Source organism: Mustela putorius, unplaced genomic scaffold, assembly GCF_011764305.1.
Source record: "Mustela putorius furo isolate JIRA1106 unplaced genomic scaffold, ASM1176430v1.1 tig00000145_pilon_pilon_pilon, whole genome shotgun sequence".
NCBI classification, from domain to species: Eukaryota; Metazoa; Chordata; class Mammalia; order Carnivora; family Mustelidae; genus Mustela; species Mustela putorius.
Window position 1 is genome coordinate 48,997,634 of NW_025421294.1, and position 11,300 is coordinate 49,008,933.

At 47.3% G+C, this 11,300-nt stretch overlaps 1 long non-coding RNA gene across 1 annotated transcript; it reads right to left on the bottom strand.

Annotated features, from left to right (window-relative positions):
- Positions 1–203: 203 nt before the first annotated feature.
- LOC123390803 lies at positions 204–10,723 on the bottom strand. Its single transcript, XR_006605422.1, has 4 exons — positions 10,543–10,723; positions 9,928–10,150; positions 1,473–1,698; positions 204–955 (listed from the first exon to the last, which is right to left on the bottom strand). It is a non-coding gene; the product is annotated as an uncharacterized LOC123390803 (long non-coding RNA).
- Between the last annotated feature and the right edge of the window lie 577 nt (positions 10,724–11,300).

Genomic DNA, 11,300 nt, shown 5'->3' on the forward strand with positions numbered 1-11,300 from the left:
CCAACACACCACACTGATTGAAGTTCCAAGGGTCCCTAGGCCTGGCACCTTGCCCAGCCCAGGAGCCAGCTCATGCCTGGACACCCCAGAGACCAACAACAATTACATGGCACCATTCACTTGCCCCGGGGACTTCTTGTGTGAATTAGTGTCTCCTATTAAAAATGAAATCCAAGATAACAAATTGTCCTAAAAGGCTCAGATGTCTTTAATCGTGGTTTTATCTTCTCCCCCAGGCCTGGTGACTTCTAATGAGTTCCAGCTCACATCCTGGATGAATTATTGTTGGAGGAGTGTGTGCACTCAGGGAAAATAAACTAACAGCAAGACTCATGTTTACTCTTTAATTCACTCTATCCAAAAATAGTTTCCTTTTTAGAAAACATTTTCAAATGGAGGAATGAATGTTGATTAACCCTTTGTGCTTCATTTGGGAGAAAAACAAAACCCACAAGGGACAGACACACACACATATACACACACACAGTTGGATTTATGAGCATTGATTTATGGAGTGATGTGAACTTGAAATATCTGTGACCTTTGACAAGTGTCTTCCCATCCTGGGCCTTGGTTTACTCAATGACAGGTGAGGATAATATCCACATCTCTGGTTGTCATGAGGATTCATGTAAATAAGTCATGTCATGAACATGTCAGTTCAGCATATAGTAGCAAATGTTAGGTTTTTGCAAAAGCTAATATTTTATAATGCTAGGCAAAATTGCATATAAATTTAATTTGGGGAATCCATCTTGTTTTTTCCATTGATTTACATGATTTCAGAGATCCTTCATCATTTGTCTTCATTCCTCCTGGAGGTAGAGCAGACAAGAGCTCTTGTTTCTCTTCCTTCCTCTGCCTTCCATCAGATACTCATGGTCTGGAAGCAAATTCTTAGATGCCCGAGGAAAGTCCTCCTTAAAGGAATCCTGTGCAGAAGCAAAGCATTTGCCTGTAAAGTGAATAATCACCTCTTAATTGATCTGGTTTATGAGGGAGTATATTGAGTTTCTGTAAGTTCAACCCACACTGTGGGGGTCGCTCCACATCGATTTCCTTGGCAACCTCATTTAGTGTGAAAGAAATTAGGTGGAATTGCTTATACTCCAAGGAAGGGAGAAACGAAGCTGTCCCCTGCCCCCCACCCCAACTTCTCTCTACTGAGAAGTTTTGTTTTTGTTTTTGTTTTTCCATAATTCCTTCCTCTTTCTGCCTGTGGAAGGGGAAAGGGCTTCCAGGTTGGGTCACTCATTGCTGCGGTGGTGAGGGACAGTTCCATGAGTGAGTGTGTGAATCTGAGGGTGGGTGTTTGAGTCGGGAGCTGCATTTGAGAACTGAAGCCTGCCTCTGTGTGGAGATGTAGTCTGTGGCAGGATGAACCCCTTGTCCAAAATGGCCACCGCCGCTCTTCCCAGCCCTTCCTGCCTCCCTTCTCTCATGCGCTCCTCACAGGGCTGCCTTGACCTCACCTAGAAAAATCCAGAAGCCAGAGGGATTCTTGTCAAAGGCATCATGACTGCCCCCTCAGCTCTGAAGGGTGAGTCATCTTCTGGTTTCTCCATTGGTTAAAAGACGAATATGAATATGCGTCCCTTCAGGGAAACTATGGAGTCTTCAGACGAAGCCTCAGCTGTTATTCATGGGTTTAATACCCACCTTGGTCCTGGCAAGCACTTCAGCTTTTGAGAAGGCTCTCTGAGATAGAAGCCAAGAGAAGGTCAGAAAAGAAACTACTTGAGAATATTTTGACCTAACCTCCCTGGTGGGTATAAAGTTCAAAGTCACAATTCTGGTACGACTGTTTTTGAAAATGGCAAAAAAACAAACAACAAACAAAAACAAACAAACACTCTTACTCTTTCCATAGCAAGATAATGCCCTCATTCCTCTGGCCGAAGCCCATTCCTTTGGGGCTAACTTATTCAATTCAACTGAACAGTCTTCCCCTTCCCCTTCTTCTTGTCTCCTCTGGAGTGAAGCTAAATTCCCACAAGGCTTTTTCTTACCACCCTGGCTTTATGGGCAGCTTATCTATTCTAGATCATGCCTGTCATCTTGGCAGGTGCAGGTGCCACCCAATGTCCGGGCTGGCCTCTACTGAGGTACGCATCCCTCTGGCCCTGGGTGTTTGCTTCTCGCCTTGTTGTACCCATCTCTGAAGCGTCCACCACTGATGTAACAGCGGCACAGTAAATGGAGGTTGTCCTCCCTATGATTCAGCATCTCCTTGGCTCTGTTGATCCTGAGACTTGGCTGTACCTCCCTGAGCCCCAGCTCTGGCCCCTCACTGGACACTCTGTTACGATGTCTCCTCAAGTCACATCCCAGCGACCCCGTGGCAGGCACTTGATTCTGACTTCTTAACTGCATCCTTCTCCCCTATCAGATGGGGCGGTAGGGGCATTTGGAGATCTCATCCACATTGACTAGACCTGAGACTCAGAGGCAAGACATAGGGGAGATGGCACAGACCTCTTTGCCTAAAAGTGTGGCCACTTGTGTTCAGCTGAAGCCAGCCCATATTGCCGTGGGGCACCTCAACTGAAAGGGGGTCTCTTCCCAGAATATCAGGTCCTCATTTTAGATCTCAAAGCTGTCCTCCTCCTTCAGGGATTTCAACACAAGGCAGGAGGTGGGAGGAAGTAAAAGATAATTAGTCCATTTTCCACCTGTTTCAGAGTTTGGATATAAACCCTCAGGGATCCAAAGAGAAAACATATATAAGCCTGGGGTTTGCACATAGACACAGAAAGTGCTCTATCAGTCTTAAAAAGATAAAGCTATCCCCATTAGCTAGCACAGTCTAATCAAATATCTAATCAGTTATTTAATTGATTTAATATCTGTTCTTGTTATCCATGCCAGCACAGTACCTTATACACAACAAAGGCTCAGAAATTATTTGCCAAATTCACTCACTTTAAGGGATGAAAAGCAATCGGCTTGAAGACAAATCCTTTCCTTTCCACTGGATAGGGAGAAAGAGGGTTTCTGGTAGCTCATTCAGGAAACCCACAAAAACCAGGCCATGAGCTGGCTGGAAAGGGGGCAGGTACATATAGGGCTTTCCAACACATAACAGTCCTACTTCATGTTCTTCTTTCTTAATTATTTGTCAAGGGTCCCTTTGAAAGCAAGAGGCTGGGTCTCATTTAGGAGATGGTTTTGAAATTGATGGACTCAAGGAAGTCCCTTCAATTCACAGCTTGAAGAAAGTGAGTGTTGCTGCACAATGGAGCGCATCTTACCTCAAGATAGGAAGAGGTTATGGGAAGTGAGACAGGAACAAGTGGTCCATACTCAGTGTTGCTCTTTACACATAGCAGGAGCTCAATTGATGAAACAACTGATGACTTGATTTCCAATAGCATTTAAACCTCGCCTGTGATCCCTGCTTCTTTGGAGAGTGACCCCATTGCACATTGACATGACCACAACTTGGCTATGTTAGCCATGAAAACCAATGTCAACAGAGCAGCAAATGCCCCCCAAAGGCGTGATTCATTATTGCACACACGTGAAGAAATCCTTGGCATACCACATCCCAGCCCTCCCAGCAACTGGAACCGAAGCTGGCCACCTCAGTATGCCCTGCAATGTATTCAGTATTGGCACCTACTATGTGTATAACCAGTCATGAGAGCTTTGAGGCATTGATGTGGGGATAAAATATAATTTCTGCCTTATAAGCTGAGAAGAAAAATAAACACGTGAATATAGATTTAGTTATGCCATGAAATATATGTTAAATGACAACTGAGTGATAGTGTATCTCTGTGCTACAGGTTTTCAAAAGAGCAGATGGTATATCTTTGAGGACCAGAGTGGTGAGGGAAGACTTCCTGGAGAGGCTGAGATTGCTTGAGTCGTGAGGCCTGAGTTTTGGGTGCGGGGAGTCCTGGGTCAGTGAGGAGAGCCTCACGGGGGGTTGTCAGAGAAGACACTGAGGAGAGTGTCAGCTGATGACAACAGTTACCACATGTCAGGTATTGGGCTGAGTTTGATGTGAATTACCTCAGGGAATCTTCTCCAGAACTCCAAAATAGTGTGTTAGATACTGACAGGGTCTCCCCTTCTTCCTTCCTCGGGGTACCTCAGTTTTGTTTGAGGCAACACTGTGCAGTTAAAATACTTGATATCCCAGGGTGCCTGGGTGGCTCAGTGGGTTAAAGCCTCTGCCTTCAGCTCAGGTCATGATCCCAGGGTCCTAGGATCCAGCCCTACATCGGGCTCTCTGCTCAGCAGGGAACCTGCTTCCCTTCCTCTCTCTCTGCCTGCCTCTTTGACTATTTGTAATCTCTGTCTGTCAAATAAATAAAATCTTAAAAAAAAAAACCAAACTTGATATCCCTTCTTCTTCTGGAGGTAAGGTTGGTCATCCTGGCATAGTTGTGGCCAGGGAAGTATAAGATGGAGTCACTTAGGGGGACTCTCCAGAAAGCTCTTCAAATGGGGGACAAAGGCAACTGACTCATCTCTCAGTCACCTTGTGGTTCTGGGTGCTTGGGCAGCCAGACCGAAGGAGCCTGGGTCCCTGATGAGTCCCTTGGAAATGGCGCCAATACTGGTTTGCCCACCTCTGAACTGCTTGTTAACATGAGAAGAACACTCTCCTATTTGGTTAAGCCACTGTTATTTGATCTTTGTTATTTCCAGCAGAACACAATCTTAATACATACAGGTAATATTGATATCCTGTACACAGACTAAGAAATCAGGCTCAAAAGTGTCACTGCTTTTAAGCAGAAGATCAAATATTCAAATCCAGACCAATGCAGAACACAGCTGGTCGACCAAAACCGCCCTGAGAATGTGTGAAACACCTGAAGCCCATTAAAAAATATGTCAAAGAAAGAAAGCAATCTTTTTTTCTTTTTCCTCTTCTTTTGCAGATTCTTTATTTATTTGAGAGAAAGCAAGCTTGAGGAGGAGGAGGGGCAGAGGGAGAAGCAGACCCCCTGCTGAGCAGGGAGCCTGATGCAGGGCTCCCTCCGATGACCCCAAAGGCAGATGCCGAACATACTGAGCCACCCAGGTGCCCCAAAAGAAAGAAATCATTAGCAATTTCTTAACCTCCTGAGAAGTCCTTGTCACAGTCTACCTTTCTTCAGACTCTGGGAGGTATCTCTGTCTCCCCCAGTATATTGCTTTGAAATCTCCTAGAAGGCAGGGCGAGGACAGAATCATGCTGGTAACATGCCTTTCTCCTCACCTCCCTCAATGCTTAGCTCTGGCTAAATAAACATCCCAAAAATGCTGGTCAGGTTGAGTTTTTTAAAAAAATCATCCAGGATACTAACTGCCCCTGCGAAAGTGCCTCTTCTGTGAAGAAATGTGTGTGGTGGCACTGGTGTGTCCTTGAGGGAGTGTGTCACATTTTGTGTGTGTGTCTGTGTGTGTGTGTGGGGGGGGTGTCTGTGCGTGTGCGTGTATATCTGTGTTTGCCTGTATGTCTGAGCGGGGAGGCCGGAGGAGGAATGTTTTCTCATCGCTGTCAAATCCATCCTCCACCCCCTCCCTGCTCCTACAGTGACAGCACCAATGATCATATTAGTGATAACTAAACTTCTCTGCAGGACCTGAAAATTTAATTTCCTTGTGGGAAGCTGTAGAGAACTAAGCTTATTCGGGGCCAAGAACTCATGAACTTTCTCAGAAAAGGAAGCGAGAATACCAGATACGGTCCCTGGTCTTTAGATTTTTCTCAAAAAATAAAAAGACAACAGCTTAGTTTTGAATAACCCCTTTGGAAACAGTTTCAGATCCTTTTCCCTCTATACCTACCCCACATCAGAGCGGGAAGGAAGAGACAAGCAGCCCTTGAGAAACATCTGGTTCATTCCAATTTGTACCAGGATTGTGAAATTCTACTCTCATCTCTCTCTCTCTCTTTTTTTTTAAGAATTTATTTATTTATTTGACAGAGAGAGATCACAAGTAGGCAGAGAGGCAGGCAGAGAGAGAGAGAGGAGGAAGCAGGCTCCCTGCCAAGCAGAGAGCCGGATGCGGGGACTCGATCCCAGGACCCTGAGATCATGACCTGAGCTGAAGGCAGCGGCTTAACCCACTGAGCCACCCGGGCACCCTCTTCTCTCCATCTCTTAAGAAAGTCGAATTGCATCAATTTTTTTTTTCTTCTCCAGTTGCTCGGATGGTGAAGCCCCTGATGATATTTAATGAGTGTTCTCCATGTAACAGGCACTGTACTAAGTGTTTGCAGGCTTTGACCCATTTAACCCTTCTATTTTGAAGATTAAGAAATGGGAGGCACAGAGAAGGTAAGTAACTTGCCTCAGGTCACACAGCTAAGAAGTGACAGTGCTGGGGGGATCCCAACCCAAGCAATGAAGGGACAAAGACCAAAACTTTAACAGCATCACCGTATAGCCTGCGAAGTCTGAAATTCTCCTCCTGTTCTCTGCGTATCTGCTCTTCAAATGCAAACAATACTACCTCTGATACACTTAAGAAAAAAAAAAAAAAGACAAAGACAAAGTGGAAAGAGAGAGAAGAAACACATTTCCCACCCTTGGCCGATTTAAGGCCAATTCCCAAGAACAGTCTGAGGTAACTAACCCTGGTCTGCTTCTGAGGAAATGGAGGAGAAGCTACCAGAACCGGGTGGTGTGGGTATGGGACGAGAGATAATAATGTGTATGCTACCGTGCCTAGGCCAAAGGAACCGGTCTTGCCAAATTTAATGAATTTGGGGTTGAATGGTGACACAAACTTAGCATCATGGAGTTGTCAAGGGGTTCCACCCTAACAATTCATCCATTCACTCAATCGTGCCCATGATCGTGCCCACAGTAGTCCCTTCTGTGTGCAAGCGGTGTACTGGGCCATTCGCTGCTCGCAGAGCTGTACGGCCGGCGCAGTGACACCAGAAGTATAGCCAGCCACTCGTTTCCCAAGCTCTAGTGCACACCACAGCAAACCAGGCCCAGGGGTGGGCCCTGGGAACAGTGCGAAGACCAAGTAAGCCCTCATCAGAAGACCAAGTCCGCCCTCACCACACGCCTGATCTCCCAGGAGCAACAATGAATTAGAACAAGCGCTAATCTGGGGAGGCAAACAGCGGGTGCCTAGTTTAGAAAGCGCTGTGCATTTCCCAGCTCTCCCTCCCAGGTCCACTTTCCACCTATTTCCACCCTTCCTTGTGCCCCCAGCAGGCTAGCATGTGTGGATTGTTTCCACAGGATGTCTTGTCCTGACTTCGAGTTAGATTCCGCCCATTGAGGCACTGGCAGGAGATTGAGGGAGAGGAGAGAATGAGGCTGAGATACTAATTTTCCAGCTCCTTCCCTGCCGGGGGCGGGGGGTGGTTACAAGTGGGCTGCCTCCCTGTACCCAAGGCCAAAGTCCTGCCAGGCGTCCTCTCCTACAATCCCTGTAACTACAACCACTTTCTTCTGCCCCCAGGAACTGCTGCTCCCTCTTCTGCCTATTTAATGGAGCAGGGATAAACCTTCCGGCTTTGGCGAGCTCAGGGTGAGGTATCAGCTTCCCTGGTTGGAAGCCCCTAACTCTGTCCACATCTTGGGAAGAGCCTCCTTCCTTTGCCTAGAGTGAAGGTAACACTGTTTCCTACAGAGCGGTCAAGTGAAAGTTACCAAGAACTGATGCTAAAGAAGATAGAGCCCGTCTGAAGCCAGAAGAGGAGACAATGATGCATTAGATGACCTGCAGAGCCTTATTCCCGGAAGAAACTACCAGGTGGGTCCTGCTAAAGTAATTCTACCCGTGGCTTTATTGATTCAGGATTTTAAATGACATAAATTAGATTAAATGTAAGTTAATTTAGGGGGATTTCCTTAAGAAATACCCTGACATTAATGTGATTAAGCCTCACACACAAGCATTTTTGGGGTGTCTGGCCAGCCTCCACGGCCACTTCTCCGAAGACAGGTTTGCATGGCTGAGTCTGCCCCTTGCAACAACCTGTCGGGACACAGGCAGGCAGATCCCTGGCCCAAACGAGACCAGTTTGTAGTTCGGCAAGAAATTAGACATGACAAAAATATCACTTCATCCTGTGGGATCTGGAAGAATGTGGGTTAGGTGACAATATATTTGGGGAAGTCAGAACCCATTTGAACAACCAATGTACTAGAAGCCTGATTAATTCTGCCAGTGTCCTCCCAGAACACAGCCTCTGTCCTCACTCTGTCCTATTCAGGTGGCAGTCAAAGTTGGGGCTCAGAGCTGGCACGTGGCACAACCTTCCCAAGCCCCCCCTTTCTGCACTCGTCCACAACATCCAAGCCACACCCCCGTCTTCCTACACACAGACCACTCAGAAGGCAATCTGCGGCTCGCTTTTTCCGCTGCAAGTAAACAGCATGCCACTCACACGAACTAAAAAAAAAAAGAGGGTATATTAAAAATGTATTGGGTGTCTCCAAGTACCCAGGGAGGAGGAGCTCATCTGGGTTCTTTCTTAGACTGGCTGTAGCAGTGTGCAAAAGCTAACAAACCCCACAATTCTGTAGTCAGGTTTTTAAAATCTCCCATGGCCCCGATCCTAGCTGGGCAAGAGTGCAGCCTGATGCTAGCACATGTGGTAAGAACACTTAGGATTCTGACTGCCGGCTCAGGATGAGTCAACCGTACGATGTGACTGCCAAAAGAGCAGTGTGATCTCAGGCTGCATTAATACGAGAGGAGGGGACGGTGCTTCCTTTGGTTCAGGGCGTCATGGATTCAAGGCACAGGAAACAGAGAAGGGTGACCAGGGAGGACTCAAAATTATGCTCTATGGGGCACAGTGGGAGACCTGCGCTAGTGCTGTCTGTCCTTCTGGGGGACTGATGGGAATTGCCAGGACTTGTCTCAGCAGTATGGAGTCTGGAGGTAGACCACCTAATCTAAACCCCAACCCAGCCACTTCCTACCTTGTTCCTATATGCCAGGAGCATCTGAAACTCTGCACATGAAATATCTGATTTAATCCTCACTACAGCCCTCTAAAGGAGTTTTTTGTTTGTTTGTTTTCTTGTTTGTTTGTTTGTTTTTAAGAGAGGGAGGGGAGGAGGAAGAGCAGAGGGGAGGAGGAAGATCAAAGGGGAGGGAGACACAGAATCCTAAGAAAGCTCCATGCCAGGCATGGAGGCTGACCCGGGGCTCAATCTCCCAACCCTGAGATCATGGCCTGAGCCAAAATCAAGTCAGGTGCTTAATGGACTGAGCCACCCAGGCACCTCTAAAAGAGTGCTGTTTTTAACCCTATTTTACAGACGGGAAAATTTAGGGACAGAGAGGCCAATCTGCTTGCCTCAAGTTACACAGCTCGCAGGCTGAAGAGCTAAGCTCTAAAAGCAAGGAGAGTTTGCTCTGCCCCCGAGCAGCCATATGTCCTTAATCTTATTACCTCTCTTCCCTGTACCTCAGTTTGCCCAACTGGAATATGGGGTGAGGACTCCCTGTCCTACCCCATCCTGGAGACGTATGGTGTGGCTGAAATGATATTAGTGATATGAGAGCGTTGGGGAATGGTTAAGATATCCCAAAGGATGTATTACCTAAGCCCACCAGGCTCACAAAGGAGAAATGATGGCAGAACCTTCACCTTACCACACATACCATCGCACCTTCAGGGGTTTCATCCTGCTTGTCCTTCATTTGCATAGTACAAACCCTCCCACCTCAGATGATCCAATCAGCTTTCATAGCCTCTCGTTAACTCTCAAACAGCCAATAGGAGTTGACACACTTTGGGGATTTTCCAGAACCCAAATTTACCCCACCTCCAGACAGTATCTTCCTGATTTATAGCCTACTTCTGGAATTAGTGACAGTGCACTAATTCAGGGAGAAGTAAGAACATCAAGACCCATTTCTTGGGCATTGTTCTTATTATCTAATCTGCATACGACACCACCACAAAACATAGAGGCTTAAAAGAAAAACATTTGTTTTGCTCACAGATCCGCAGTCGGGTCAGGGCTTGGTGGGGACAGTTTGCCTCTGCTCTCCTCGGCATCCTGGCGGCGGCTCTGAGGCGGGGCCGTTGGTCTCACTCAGTCTGGTTGGTGCCCAGGGTGGGAAGCCTCAGACAGCCGGGCCCATGTCTCGAGATAGACCAAATGAGAGGCAGGTGGACGCATAATGACCTAGCCTCAGAAGTCAGTGTTCTTTCCGTTGTACTCTGTTGGCCAAGCACATGCTGGTTCAAGAAAAGGGATTCTACACCCAGTGGTCAGGGAAGGAGTGTCACCATCACATGGGAAAAAGAGCCCGTGGGAAGGTATCAACATCGATATGGCCATCTTTGGACAATCCCATCCGCCCCATGCACTTCCTATGTTCCCAGCGTGGAGCTAAGCGCTTCCGAGTCATGACGGATTATCACTAAACTCACTCCCCAAAAACAGTAGGCACTGTTATTTTATGAGAGGTGGAAGACTGCGAGGCAGGAAGGCCAGCAATCTACCCATGTCACACCTCAGCCCATAGGAGAGGTGCGAATGGGCCCCAGGTGTTTTGACTATGAGGCCAGGGAAACAGGTGAAGGTCCTGCTTCCAGGAAGCAATGCTCACGGCAGCCAGGTGGCCTTGCCATCAGCCTGCTAGGGTTCGCGTCCAGGCCCCTCCGTCGCCAACGGCACAGCCTGGCGTAAGCATCTTCCCTTCTCCAAGCTGTGCTGTCTTCATCAGAAAAACGGGAATAACCACAGTGCCCACCTGCGAGGATGAACCGAGGGGACACAGGTCAAATGCTTTGCACGTGGTCAGGAATCTCTTGGGGACTCTATAAATGTCAGCTGTTATTATGTTAAAAGTGGTCAGGAAAGGCATCTTAAAAAGACAAATGTAGGGGCGCCTGGGTGGCTCAGTCAGTTAGGTGTCTGCCTTCAGCTCTGGACATGATCCCAGAGTCCTGGGATGGAACCCCACTTCGGGCTCCCTTCTTGGTTGAGGAGCCCATTTCTCCTTCTCCCTCTGCCCTCTACTTGTGCTTGCTCTCTCTCTCTAGTGCTCTCTCTCACAAATAAATACATAAATAAACAGAATCTTTAAAAAAAAAAAAAAAAAGACAAATCTAAAAACCTACTACTACCAAAAGTATGTGTCATGATCCTCGAGCCCAGCAAATACTTGTAGCTGTTTGGCGTCATTCATTACCTGTTCCTGCACAGGCAAGCCTCCATGATGGACAGACTCCGAGAGGCACAGCGCCCTCTCCCTCCCGCCCCGCGGATCCACAAGGCAGGTGGTGCAGTCTGAAAGAGTTGCTTGTGTGTCCTTCCCGGATGGGGTACCTGGGCTGAATCACTCCAGTGACTCATTAAGTATCA